Consider the following 14,675-nt stretch of genomic DNA (forward strand, 5'->3'; position numbering starts at 1 on the left):
GACCGTTTATGCACTGGGAACTTCAATGCCCCAGCTCCTGTGCAGGAGCACAAATCGGGGGAAGATGACGTGCACCAGGCCAAATGCTCCCCAATGTGGGTGCAAGAAGAGGTGGGGCAACCTGCCACAACTAAAACTCCTGTGTTAAGCCTGTGTAAAAAAAATTTCTATGCTTAGGGAGAGGAATGGGAAGGCGACTATAAGCCGCTTTGAGCCTCCTTCGGGTAGGGAAAAGCGGCATATAAGAACCAACTCTTCTTCTTCTTCTTCTTCTTCTCCAGACCGCTCAGGTTCCAAGAGGCACTCTCAAGGATAAAAAAGATTCTAAAATGTTTTCCCCAAAAAAACAACTGGGCTTCCTAACTTTGCCACTTCCGGGCATGGGCAAATATCTTCTGCCGAGCAATTCCAATTTAAGGTTTCAATTTGTTTCAAATGATTTTGAAGGTAGCTATATTTTATTCAAAAACCCTTTGGCAAGGAAATGCAAATTCCCTTTAACATCGCCACGACATTTAAAATGCTTCTAGTTACCAGAAATTGATTCGCAGAAATTCTTTGTTAATGGTGATATTTTTTGCCATCTACATTCATTTAAAATGATGACTTAGCCCACAATCAAAATTTACAAGAGGAATTCTTTTTGAAAAGAACACTGCTAAAACATTCTGTTGATAAAACCCCCAAACCCAGCAAAAGCAAACCACAAAACAGCAGGGTTTTATTTTAAAAATTCTGAACACCTTCCCATTACACACATACTTTTTAAAGAATTCAAAGTGCTCAGTGTCTCAATTGAGAATGTTCAGCAGCATCAACAACTGTGGCATCCAAGTGGTTCACCAAGGGGGCCCGCTGTAAAATTAGATGAAACCTTTAAGCGGCCTGCTTCTTTGCCAGTCCCTCTTGCTTTTGGGATTTATATTTTTAAAGCATTTCTCGACCTCATAAAGGCCAAATCGGAGTTTTGTAAAGCCAAGCATCCCCCCTTCCTAGAGATCTTATGAACACAAAAATGGAGATAAAACCCATGACACTGCAATAATTTAACAATGATTGGATCATGGGGTCCATGTCCAGGGGTTCCGAAAGAGGGTGCCCCCATCTCTCCATTCTGTCCAATGGAGAGTCCAATGGACAGTCCGTGGTCCAATCGTGAAATTTGGAGGGGGGGGGGTCAGGGAAGAGCCTTTCAGAGCTATCTTGAAGGTTTGGAGGCTATAACTGGAACCCCCACCCTCCCAGGCCCCGGGAAAGGCGGGAACGCCAGAGTTCCCATTAAAGTCAATGGCACCATTGACTTTAATGGGCACCAAAGCCAAATCAGTCTGGATCGGGCCCCTAGTGCACACTACTTGCCTACCCACAGTGACCCCAGTTTCATGGGGTCCATCTGTGGTTCTGGACCCAATAATTACACCAGGTCTGGGCAACTTGTCAAAACCAGACATGACTCCCCAGAATTTGACTTGGCCTGTTGGGTACTTAGTAACTATCCTATTGCTGCATCTAGGGGTGTCTGGCTTGCCACACTGTTTTTAAAGAGAGCTGATAGAAAGCCGGCCGGGAGGATTAACGGCTCCAGATCCTGGTTGGAGCCTGGGGGAGTGATGGTGGTGGTGGTGGAGACAGGCAGGCGGAGTGAGAAGCTGGCAACAAGCTGGTGGGATGGGAGGGCTCCAGTCCCCAAAGCCCACTTCCTGAGGCAACCATCTCGGCTGGCCTCACGGTAGAACAGAGCTCAACCACCCGGCATTCTCATTTGGATGCCTGGATTACCATGGAAGTGTGGTTTCCAATGAAAAGTGATGCTTCGGATACTCTTAACGTTCTTGCCATCAGGCCAGACTTTGGCACTGCAACATTCTGGCAACTGGAGCTGAGGTCAAAAATCCACCGTGTCTTCCCCCTCTGTTCTACTAATCTTGCTTTACCCCCATGTGACTATGAGCTACCCTTTTTGCTGCAATGTGAAGCAAAACAATGCACTTTTGTTTTGTTTGACCAATGCTCCTGGGATGTGTCCTCCGCAGATAGGATTTGGCAGAAGCCTTCTGGGCACTGGGTTCCGATCCCCTCGCTACCTGTCTGGCCCAACTGCATTTCTCTCCAGGGGCTCCCCAAGGTGGGACTGACGGAAGCTCCAGGCAGGCCGTGAAGCTGTGCTCTGATTTAGATGGTGCTGATTTAACGTTTCCTTCGAGATGTACAATATAATTTTCAGATGATGATCAGCCCGGCCGTCTTCTTTTTTTCCAGGAACAAATCTGAAACAAGGCTCTATTCATAAAAGATAGTATGTTCTTCCAGAGGATAAATACCATAACTAATGGATTTTGGAACGCTTGCTTTTCCAGTGCCTCTTGGAATAGATGCATGAATTCTGAGCAGATCTTGCATGAAGTCTCTGTCATGCACCAAGAAAGACATGCACCGTTTTCTTTCCGCTCCAATTTACTGTGAAGTCACTCTGTGGCTGATTTGCTCTTTGGTTACTCTATATTGCATTAAAGAAGCCAGATGTTGTTGTTTGCTTGATATTTTGTAGTGTAAGTACAACCCCCCTCCCGCCAAAAAAACACCCCTAACAAGGAATCTTATAGCATCATAAAGGATTGTAGCATTTATCCTGATGGGACCCTGAAAAACCAAGACGGGTAATCTTACTTGATCCTCCTCTTTAGCACAGCTCTGTTCTGAGAAGTTTTTCTGGTTTGTAGGTTTCACCAATGCCAGCATAGCCTTCAGGGAGCTCAAAAGACACCCTTTGCATGAGCAAAAAAAGCCCGCAGGATCCAACCCTAATTATTCCATTGAAAGAAATGGGCTCTAGTTCAGGAAAGCTTAGACTGGAATACAAATATGTTTGTCTGTCAAGGACTACGAGACCTCCGTTTGTCTTTGCGGCCATAAAATCACAAGGGGCTCTACTCCTCTGGGATAAAGTACAACAAACTCCTATCGATACACCTTCGGTCAAGCCTGAATGGAAATCCTCCACATGGTTACACACTTTACGCTGCTATTTTAAAAGAACTGTTTTGGTGTATTTTGCAGAAAGTATTCTGACTTAAATGCATGCTCATGTAGCTCAGAATGGATCCAGGGGCAGTTCGCTGGCAGGGGCTCATGGGAATTGTAGTCCATGGACATCTGGAGGGCCGCAGTTTGACTACCCCTGCTTCACACCATTCTTAGGTATTAAAAAGGTCGAGTTAGAATCCAGCTTCTGCTCTGTGGCCGGGGAGTGGTTCTGTATCATGGGACCTGCCATGTGTGTGCTGGAGATACAGTGGGTTGCAGTTGGATCCGAGAAGTCTGGCCTCAGCCAGTAAAGCTCAGTGGGTGGTCCAGGGGGAGAGTCTCCCTGCGTGAGGCCAGAATCCGAACAATCTGTTTCCCAGGGCTGTTCTGAACACTGATGCTCCAGAACAGCCTACAAGCCTCAATGCAACTGCAAGGAGATGCACGGTGGTGGGGTGGGGGCCCAAAATCCTATCACAGACCTGCCGGTAGGAACTCGATTGGCCATGGCGGCCACCGGATAAGAGGAGTTAGCTGAAAACACCCACTCGAGTATAGATGCAAGTGGGGAGCTGTGTTGGTCTGAAGCGGCAGAACCAATTTAGGGTTCGGTGGCACCTTTAAGACCAACCAAGTATTATTCAAGGGCTGAGCTTCAGTGTGCACTAAATGTGCTCAAGTATGAATGTTTTTTTACAAAGGCAATTGACAATTGGAAATTATTAGAAAAGAGGGTGGAAATCAGTCAGCAGGCATTATAATTCTGTTATGTAAATAAGCGTCATGGCCACATTTAGAAGGTGAGCTAGTTTTTATACGTTGCTTTTCTCTACTACAGCGGTTCTCGACCCAGGGGTCGCGAGCCCATTTGGGGTCGCCTGGCCCCTTCGTCGAGGTCCCCTAGTTGGTTGCAGCAGCTGCAAGCGGTGGCAACGGACAACGGCGGGGCACCAGTGGCGGGCGGTGGCGGGCAGTGGGCAGCAAAGCAAAGCAATTACCATGGCTGCCTCCACGCTGCCCGACCATTATGCGCATGTGTGAGTGCATGCCTGTGCACGCATGTTTGCATGCGCACGCTGTGCATGCGCACGCCGCCGTGACCCCACTGCCGCCACGACTTCACCGCTGCCACAGTTGGGGTCCTGGAATGGAAGCAGTTGAGAACTGCCGCTCTACCAGAAAGAGTCTCAAAGCGGCTTCCAGTCACCTTCCCTTTCCTCTCCCCACAACAGACACCCTGTGGGGTGGGTGAGGCTGAGAGAGCCCTGATATTGTTCAGTCAGAACAGCTTTATCAGTGTTGTGGTGAGCCCAAGATCACCCAGCTGGCTGCATGTGGAGGAGCCGGGAATCAGACCCGGTTCCCCAGATTAGAAGCTGCCACTCTTAACCACCACACCACGCTGGCTCCCAGTGGCAAGCTGGTGTTGCATTGCAGTTCATTGGGGGAAAAGTATCTTAGAAGATACCATTTCCCACTAGTTAGTGATTTCATTTATGCCCCACTTTGGGGGACCCAAAGTGACTCACATTGATTTTCTTTCCTCCCTTTTAGCCTCACAACTGCCCTGTGAAGTGGGCTAATCTGACAGTGTGTGGTGGTCCCCCAACAGATTTCCTTGGCAGAGTGGGGATCTGAACCTGGGTCTCTCAGACTCCAGTTTGACTCTCTTAACCCCTGCTCCACACTTGCTCTCCTACGATCACTAACTGTTCACATTTCATAGTGAACACACATGCATCCTACCCATGCATGTGTGCTTCTGTTTGTAGGAGTCAACACGTGTTTACTTTACAAATGAAATATGGACTTGTGCCTGGCTAAATATGAGGTTTGTGTAACACATTCTGCCATATATGTGTTGACTGTAACCTGAGAATTATTTGGTGTACATATAAAGAACAAACAAGTGTACACTGTATGTGCCTTCATTGAAACTTGTGAATAAGGCTATAGGCTATAGATCAGGGGTAGTCAAACTGCGACCTCCAGATGTTCATGGACTACAATTCTCATGAGCTCCTGCCAGCGTTCTCTGGCAGAGTCTCATGGGAATTGTAGTCCATGGACATCTGGAGGGCCGCAGTTTGACTACCTCTGCTATAGACTGATTGTGTGGTGTCTGTTCTTGATAAATTGCTACACGTATTTTATTTATTGAATACCTTTTAATCCCCTACTTCCTCTAAATAGCCCCATTTTATCTTCACGACTGCACTGTGAGAGATGATAGGCTAAGAGATGTCTGTTGCACATATGTTGGATAATGCGCATTCAATGCACTTCAGAAGTAGATTTCGCCGTTTCTCACAGGAAAATCCAGGCCTATTCTGCACACAATTTAGAAGTAGATTTTCCTGTTCTGCACAGGAAAATCCAGCTGCCAAAGCACATTGAAAGTGCATTATCCTATGTGTGCAGAACAGCGAAGAGAGTAAATGGTCCAGGTTCACCAAGCTAACTTTGAACCTGGGTCTTCCAGATCCTAATATAATCTGACAGTTTGCTAAGCAGAATTTGTTGTTTGCCTTTGATTGATGCGTAGTTAAAGCTTTGTTAGCCACAGGTGCTAGTGCTGTCATTCTGCAGGTTTCTCTTCCGTTCCACAGAATCTCTAGTAGTTAAGTGGCTGAATATGGAATGGGTATGCTGTCTTAAGAACAAATGCGTGTGCATAACCACTAAAGTACCATATAGTGCCTGCTATTTAACATATTTCAGCTGCTGAGGTGTATTTTGAATTTTTGGTAAGCTTTTGTTAGAGAATTATGTTTTTCTGGAGTGGCTCTAAGTATAAGGTGACCAGATTGTCCCACTTTTGGAGGGACATCTGGGGGGTACCTGGAAAATTGTACTTATGTTGAAATTTAAAAATATATATTACAATACTATTTTTGCGTTCTGTGCGTTCTATGAACATTTTTGATGCTCTATATAGACCAAATTTTTAATCAAGAACCCCCCCCCCCTGTCAATGGTGTCGTGCTTTACCAATGTTAAAATCTGGTCACTTTACCTAAAAAGAATGAACACCTTTCTAAGTTGGTGGAAAATAGTCAATTATGTGTTAAATTGGGAGATATTGATGGAAAGAGCAGGTAGATTAGTGTGGACTATCGAGGATCAGTGATCACACAGGGATCAGAGAGGGATTTATCCTAATTTTACATCAGGACAAGCTCCTAAACAGCATCACCTTTAAACCACGAGTACATTTAAATGTGCATGCTTATAAAATGAATAAGCATACAAATAAGGAATTGGGTGGTTCTCTTCTTGCAGAGGGAAGCACAGAGTGGGAAGAGACCTCAAGGGATGTCTAATCCAATTGCCTGCATAGTGCAAGAAATTCACAGTTCCCCCCACGCCCATCCTCCCGGTGGGCCCTGCTCAATGCCCAGAGGAAGGCAAAAAAAAAAAAAACTCCTGGATCCCTGGTCCTATTTGGCCCAGAGGAAAATTCCTTTCCCACTGCAAAGTGGCCATTGACTGGTAATTTGGCCAACTCCATCTTCCCCAACATGGATGATCCATCAAACTGGATTGAAAATGTGCTCGTGCCCCCTTGTGAACATGCACAACGCAATCAGGTGTGCATCTGAAAACCGCCCCTTTACTTTGAGCACTGCAGCTCCCGGTGCCAGCATACTTTTTATCTGGGGTGGAGGGGGAAGGAGACGATGGGAAAACATTTTGTGCAAGGCACTGCAGTAGTAAGAAGAGAAGCTCTGGAAATTCACGCCCCAGGTACGCCTGCCATTGGGTCACCCTCCCCCATTGCAAAAGGCCTGGGCACAAACAGTAGCTAGCTTCTGTAAAGCCAGCAGTACTTAACAGGAAGCATTCCTGCCCTGCTCATAAAAAAACTCACCCCATTATTTAAACGTCTGAAAATAAACTCGGCCCATCATGTCATTCTGTCCTAAAAATCCACTTCACACTCATTAGATAGGAATTGATTCTCTCTCTCTCCCTCTCTCCCTCTCTCCCTCTCTGTCTCTCTGTCTCTGTCTCTCTCTCTCTCTCTCTCTCTCTCTCTCTCTCTCCCTCTCTCTCTTGATGAACAGAGCAGCTGTCAGGGCTGACCGCAGAAGGGATCTCCTGCTGCTCTGACTCAAACGTTGCCTTTCAAAAGGCTGGTCTCTTCAGAGCGACTTCATCCATTCGTTTTATTCTGCTCTGGGAACAGCAGAAGTCTGGCTCCAGCGCTTATTTTGCCAGGAAGGCAAGGCTCGAAATGCCAGAAAATTCCCGTTCTCTAAACACCTTCTTAAAATCATAAATCGCGTGATGGTGAATGCATCCTTCTTTTCCATCCTCTTCTAAGGAGCTCAGGGCTGCAAACCCATCTCTTCTCTGGGCTGTCTTTGCGGGGAGGCCGCCCCTAAAGCAGATCCTGCCTCCAGAGCAAGCAACAGGAGCTGCAACATTGCAGCCCAAAACGAGTGTGGGGAACATGGCTGTTGATGGTACGGGTTTTATTGGGGGGTGGGGTGAGCTTTTAGGCTTTCTCAACCAGGGTTCCGTGTAACCCTGGGGTTTCTTGAGAGCCCTGGAACGGTTTCCCGAATGGGTGGGAGTTAATTATTAGATGACCCTGCATAATGATATGACCATACGATATCATGTCGACTCCCCCTTCCTCAAATGGCCAATGATGGGCCTGGAGGGGGTGGGGAGGGGAGGAGCCCCCAAGTGGGCATGTCCACAGCTAAGTTTCCCAACCATATTCTGCACGGTTGCTCCACTTCTGGGGTTTCTCGAAGCCTGAAAAATATTCCAGGCAATTCTCAATGGTTAAAAAGTTAAGAGAGGCTGGTTTAAAATCAGATGTGCTCATGGACCATCCTATGATACTTTTTTTTTTAGCATGGCATAGAAGAAGAAGAGTTGGTTCTTATATGCCGCTTTTCTTTACCTGAAGGAGTCTCAAAGCGGCTTACATTTGCCTTCCCTTTCCTCTCCCCACAACAGACACCCTGTGGGGTGGGTAAGGCTGAGAGAGCCCTGATATCACTGCTCGGTCAGAACAGCTTTATCAGTGCTGTGACTAGCCCAAGGTCACCCATCTGGCTGCATGTGGGGGAGCGAGGAATCAAATCCAGCTCGCCTGATTAGAAGTCAGCACTCCAAACCACTACACCAAGCTGGCTCTCATAGTGGCAAGGGTGGCCAAACTGGTAGCTCTCCAGATATCCATGGGCTACAGTTACCCCTGCACATGCCAGCCAGGGGCTCCTGATAGTTATAGTCCATGGACTTCACATCTAAGCCACTCCCTGGTATATTGATTAGTGACAGCCTCAAGCCAGTGAGTTCTAAGTCCCACTGCTGCCCAAGGAGCAGTGACGTTTGCTGCTGGTGTGGGGTACCCCTTTGAATGCTGGACTAGAATATGGGAGGCCCAAGTCTGAATCCTCACTCTGCCCAGGAATCACGCTGGGGGACTTTGGGCCTGTTGTACACTCTCAGCCCAGCCTACTTCATAGGAATGTTGTGAGGATGAAATGGAGGAGAAGAGAGTGATTGCAAGTCACTTTGGGTCCCCACTGAGACTTAAGATTTGGAGGGGGGCGGAAATGAAAGAAATAAATAAGTGGCTGACTTTGGCCAGTTGGTCTTTCTCAACCTAGCCCGCTTTGCAAGGGTGATGTAAAGAAAGAATCGGGTATGGTTCTCAAAGCTTCTTGGAGAAAGGTTAGGAAAAGGGGGGGCGTCATCAATAGATGCCCCATCAGGAATGTATGCATGCTGTAAACTAACCAGATTTTCCCCCTACCCCCAAATCTCATGATGTTTAAATGTGCATTTATTCGTAGATTTAAAACATCCCTATGACCGTTTATGCACTGGGAACGTCACTGCCCCAGCTCCCGTGCATGAGCACAAATCGCGGGCGGATGAGGTGCACTGGGCCAAATGCTCCCCCGTGTGGGTGCAGGAAAAGGTGGGGCAACCTGCCACAACTAAAACTCCAGCCTGCAGCCCGGCATGAAACCTCCAGTGCATAAACGGTCTATCTGATGCCATTAATAAAACATACACCGATTGTATTAGTTGGTATGAATATAACTGCATTGAAATGAGATCTCTAAAATGTGCTGTAAGGACGAGACATTGGCTAAGCCAATAGAGCTTTTTTTGTTAAGCGAGATGGGGTTCGAGCAAGACTAGAAGGTAATCATGCGCCTGCTGTTAGGATTTGTTATGTTGCAGAGGGGGAACAAAACAGCTCCCTGGTTTGAAGTCCGTGAGTCAGCGGCATTCACTAGGCTACACGTTAGCAATTACACAGAGGAGTGGGGGGCAATTCAGACCGGTTATTAGCAAACATCTTCAACTGGCTTGCTCTTGGCCAAGAGATGCACAACCAAACCGCCTTTGAATGAAATCACAGCTCCAAACCCTTCCCAAACTGTCCTAATTCATCCCGTCAATCGCAACAGCTACGGCCATTTTTGTGCCGGCTCACCTGGAGCACTTGGGCTCTTGTCTAAGCTCTTGTTGTAAGGCAAAACTTCCCTAGCGGCATTTCTCTCCTTTCGCTCGCTCAGAGGGACACGTGGCGATGGCACATGCACCGAATGGGGTCTAGAAGGGAGGCTAAACAAAAGACAACTTGACCTCCCATTGCTGAATCCCGAAGACAGTCTGCTAAGGGGGCTGCTAACACAAAATGTACATTCTCGTCTCTTATCCTGGTAAACCTGTCCAAGGCTTTTAGCTTCTTAGGGCTACGTTGGAGAGCACCAAGAGGCAGCAAGAAAAATGAGGGACTTTCAGGGGCAGCTGTGTTTTACTAACCCAGTCATAATGCCCCTAAAAATCCTTATTGTTCTTGCAATGTTCAGCTGTGATTGCCGGCAGATGGAAGCTTTCAAAAGTGAGTATTCATTTTATGGAAAACCAAAGATTGCGCCAGGTGGCTCCCAAGAAGTCAAAGGGGCTACCATTAAAGAGGAACTGCAATCCATCCCAGGCTGCATTTTTTTTTAATTATCATTGTTGTTGGGCTTTTGTGCAAATCCATTTATTTCAGTTGTTCCTATAACATGTAAGAACTAAAGAGAGGTAACATGTAAAAACTATGGAGCATTTGGGAAATGTTCGCCATTTAGCCAATATGTTTTCTTCTCTGGTATCCAAATTTGGGGCAAAAAAAAAAATCCCAGCTTGCAAATTTACTGCACTAGTACTGATTGGCTAGCACTCGTGTCATCACCCAGACTCTACCTCCATCCAAATCCTCAGAGTGGTTTGCAAGTTGTTTTTAAATGTTCTAAATATTTTATTTCATGACAAAGAGGCAACAAATAAAGTACATGGGTGCTTTAAAACAAACAAACAAACAAAAAACCTGATCAGCCTTCCTATGCTTGGCAAAGCAATTCTAAGGGGCTTTCCGCACCCCTTCAAAATCGCACAATGGTTGCCAATTGAAAACGCTACTGATTTGCCATTATGCACAACGTCGTTGACAATCTGCCACACACCTGAAACTGATCCGCAAAAAGCACTTCGTTGTAGCGCTTTCAGGGAAATCCCCAAAAGTGGATTCACCCTCCGGAAAGCGATACACTCCTGCAACCAATCTGCAACACTAGCGGGAAAGTTCTGTGCGTTACCATTGTTGTGGTTTCTACAAAGTCCCGCCCCCTGGCTCTCTCCTCTGATCTTCCGGCGAAGCGATCGCCATTTTTTTTTCTCCGAGCGAGCGGGGATCAACGCACCGGCGAGCCTCTGTTTAGAGGCTTCCCCGGCTTCAGTCCCTCCCCAGAGCTGTTTAGTCACTAAGCACAAACAACAGAGAAGCCCATTTGCTGATGTATTTTCCCTTTATTTTCACACTGTTTTCGGCCGAAAATCGCGCCCGTGAGGGGGGGGGGGATTTTTTTTTTTCACTCGGGAGGAGCGTGGCAACGATGAAACGGCAGCTCAAACACACCTGCAAGCTGGATGGGTCTCTCCGTTGCAACGAATCAACACAGATTCGTTGCAACGGGTGTGTTTTTTTTTTTTAACTTTCTTAAAGGGAAAGGAGCTGTTTGGGAGCTTGTTAACGGCCACCCATTGGCTGCTTGACACCCAGAGGCGGGACGAGCTTGGCAATAGCGCTTCCTTTCTAGCGATTTTTGCCGAGACCGGAAGCCTGTGGGAAACGATACAAAACGCAACTGGATTCCACTACAAAGGCAGGTATGCATAATGACGAATTCCACTATTTTAAATGGCGATTTTTCGTTCAGCAAACGATTTGCTACAAGGATCCCGGTGCGGAAAGCCCCCAACAATTGACTTGGTGTTTGATTGAATAACATTTATGCCTGTCATGTTAATTGTGAAATCAACAGGGAGCTAGACTCACACTATGGGCAAAGAAACCAGAGTAATGCCTTTAAATATTGGATCTGTCTTATCCTTTGACTTCTTTTTCCAGCCACAGGTCATCGATAAGTGCTGGAATGTTCCCTCAAAGTTTGGGGAGCAAGCATCATTCGTCTAGGTACTTGTACCTCATGGGTATTTTTTTTAAGAGACCATTCATGAGTATAGTTCTGCAGATCCCACAGCATTGTTCTGCTTTGTCAATACTGGATTTTAATAGGGGTTTTCACAGATGCTTTAAGAGTATAATGTGGGTGGCCTAATGTCAGGGGTAGTCAAACTGAGGCTCTCCAGATGTCCATGGTCTACAACAGTGGTCCCCAACCTTTTTTTGGCTGGGGACCGGCAGATGACGGCCATGCCCGCGCAGCGTGCCTGTGTGAAAGTGCCGTGCATGTGTGATTTCGGCTGCACAGCGCGCATGTGCTATGCGCGGCCGGGCAGCACATGCGCTATGCGCGTCCGGGCAGCGCATGCGCTATGCGCGGCACGGCCCTGATTCCCTCTCCCCCCCCTCCCGCTTTAAGAAGCTTCCCGGGCCGCAACCTTGTGGCCCGGGAAGTTTTTTACTGTGGGGGGGTGGGGAGAGGGAACCGCGGCCCGGCGCCCTGGCCTTCGCGGCCTGGCACCGGGCCGCGGACCGCAGGTTGGGGACCACTGGTCTACAATTCCCATGAGCCCCTGCCAGCATTCGCTGGCAGGGGCTCATGGGAATTGTAGTCCATGGACATCTGGAGGGCCGCAGTTTGATTACCCCTGCCTTACGTCCTCACTTTCCCAAGTACAATGTTAAGCAACTAATATCGCTGCACATATGGGCTCTGACGCACACATGAAGCTTCGCAGGAGAGGCAGCTGCCCCATCCATACTGGAGAATGTTCCACAGGGTAGCTTTGACCAGCTTCCATGAAGCCCTGGTTGCGTTTCAGAGGCCCTTGTGTGTCACAAAGCTATTGTTGATGGGTTTGCACCTAGCTTTTATGCTCCCTAAGGGGAGGATTTGAGACTTTATAACAGGATGTTCTCCTCTGAGCGAAGTTGTGTATACTTTGCCTGAAAAGGGGGGGGGGGAGTAAGAATTCTCTGGCGAGGATATTCTGTTACTGTGCCAAAAAAGCTGCATTTATCACTTGTGCTTCTTATACAAAAGGGAAACCAATTTGCACATACACATTGATTTTGTGTAATTTTATTTGGCTAGTACTAGCCAGGGGGAAACCTAAAGAGCTATTCAGAGTCCCCATGCCCCTCTTTTGCCTGCTGGAATTCGTATCCAGCTCATCCATCCCATTTCAGTTGTTCAGATATTTTCAGCATCTCTGCAATCTTAAGGGCTACAAACTTGAGGTCATGCTGAATTTTACATCCAGTGCCATCCTCACTCATACAGTGCTGGTGATGGCACTGCGTCCAACCTTGGTTGTCAGGTCATCACATCTCCTTTCCAGATCCAGTTCTGCAAATGTGCCGGGGGGGGGGGTGTCCTTAAAAGCATGCTGCCCCTTATTGTGGGATCTAATCCCTTTTATCTTTTTGTTGGTCTGCAGGGCTCTGTTCCCGTGAGGGACTTCTTGATCAACGACCTGGGAGCTGATGCAGACTGCCCCATCTCACCTCCACCCAATGGACACTTTATTGCACAGGGTGGTCTTTTTATGTGCTGCTTCCCACTTGTTAGACTTTCGCCTCCCCACCATGGAAGAACGCCATGTTGAAGTCTTGTGCTTAGTTCCAATGAACATGTGGATCAACCGAGCACTTCCGGGTGCCTGATTTAACATACTAGCTGTGGCTGTGAGATGGATATTGCTGGGCAGAGCCTGCCTGTAGCTCAAGGAATGCAGTCCAATAAGGATGTGATTCCAGCTTTGGGGAAGAGCCGGCAATAGAGGCAGGTGGCTTCAGGGGGCCGCCAGCCTTCACTTTAATGGGAGCTACTGCTGAATAATGAGGAATATTCCAAACTACCTTCCCCCACCCGGGCACATTACCAAGTTTTCTTGCATGCTCTAGAAAGAGGACTCTGAAGACCAGGGCTCCACTGAGGCGGCATAGAAGTATTCTGAGTAAATAAATAGCCAAACAGAACGTGGACTAAGAAAAGGAATGAAGTTGTCCACTAAGCAGTGCAGAGAAAAATCCTATGAAGTCAAGGGGTTTGGGTGGGGGGAAGGCTACACCATAGGTTTCTGCAGTCTTTGCCCAGGCCTTCTGGGGTGGTGGCTCCCAACGTTTTTGCTGTGCTAACCCACGTCCAATTGTAATTAGCATGGCAGTCCCCTTCCAAAAACTGAGCGTGTGCAGGTCAATAAAACCACAGAAACCCAGACCCCATTATCCCAGATTCAGTGGCACACTCTTTGGTTAAGACCCACAGATTGGGCAACAACCAGGCTCCTTGGTGGAGAGCCTGCTTCAGAAGACCTGAAGTTCAGCTACAAAAAGGCTCTTGCCGCTGGCCTGGTCCCATGACCCATGCACAAATAGACCATCCAGAGAAGCTGCAAGGCGGTTTGATGGAGTGTGGGAATGCAAGAAGGGCTAAATGCAGCCCCTCCTCCTCTCATTGCTCAGCCAATCAGCTCTTGCTGGCTTTTTGAAAGGGCAGTACACAAGTAGCCCCTATTGCCACTGCCTCTGACTGGGCCCCGTACCAAGGATGCTTTCCCGTCTGTTTCCATCCTTCTAAGAGGACTTCCAGCTACAAGAATAATAGCAGTAAAACCACATTCACATCCTCCTTGGGAATTATAACAAAAGAGCAACATGGCAGCAAAGCTCAACCCCACAGGCCCGAGTGAATAAGAATACTTTCATTTGCTTCTGAACTGACATTAGACATGGTGCCAGGAGAGTGTCTCTGGAAAGGGCATCCCAAAGACAGAGTGCCGTTACGGAATCCCTGTCCTGAATCAGCACGACCTGCTGAACCTCTAAAGGTGAGGCATCCAGAACAGGGACTCTGAAGCTAGCTTTCAAGGAAGGAGAAGGTTTATAGGACCCCCCTAAGTGTGACAAGGAACTATCTTTGGCATTTGCCATGGGCCAAATGGTTGGCAAGGATAGTGAGTCTAAAATAACTGTATTTTCATTTTCAATAAATGTTACTGATTTATTTGGTCGCTGGATTGTCCTTTGCATTTTTATCCTGCTGTGCCCAGGCGAGCCAGACCTTGTCAGATCTCAGAAGCTAAGCAGGGTCAGCCCTAGTTGGTATTTGGATGGGAGACCACCAAGAAGGTCCGTGGTCTTGCTGCACTGGCAG

The 14,675-nt window shown here is 47.6% G+C and overlaps 1 long non-coding RNA gene across 1 annotated transcript in view; it reads left to right on the forward strand.

Moving 5' to 3' along the window:
* LOC143833199 (uncharacterized) overlaps nucleotides 1-14,532 on the forward strand; it is a 55,250-nt gene extending 40,718 nt beyond the window's left edge. Inside the window, exon 2 of the long non-coding RNA XR_013229555.1 lies at nucleotides 12,958-14,532. This is a non-coding gene — a long non-coding RNA (uncharacterized LOC143833199). The remainder of the gene's footprint in view (nucleotides 1-12,957) is intronic.
* The last annotated feature ends 143 nt before the right edge of the window (nucleotides 14,533-14,675 follow it).

This window comes from Paroedura picta, chromosome 3 (genome assembly GCF_049243985.1).
Source record: "Paroedura picta isolate Pp20150507F chromosome 3, Ppicta_v3.0, whole genome shotgun sequence".
Classification (NCBI taxonomy): domain Eukaryota; kingdom Metazoa; phylum Chordata; class Lepidosauria; order Squamata; family Gekkonidae; genus Paroedura; species Paroedura picta.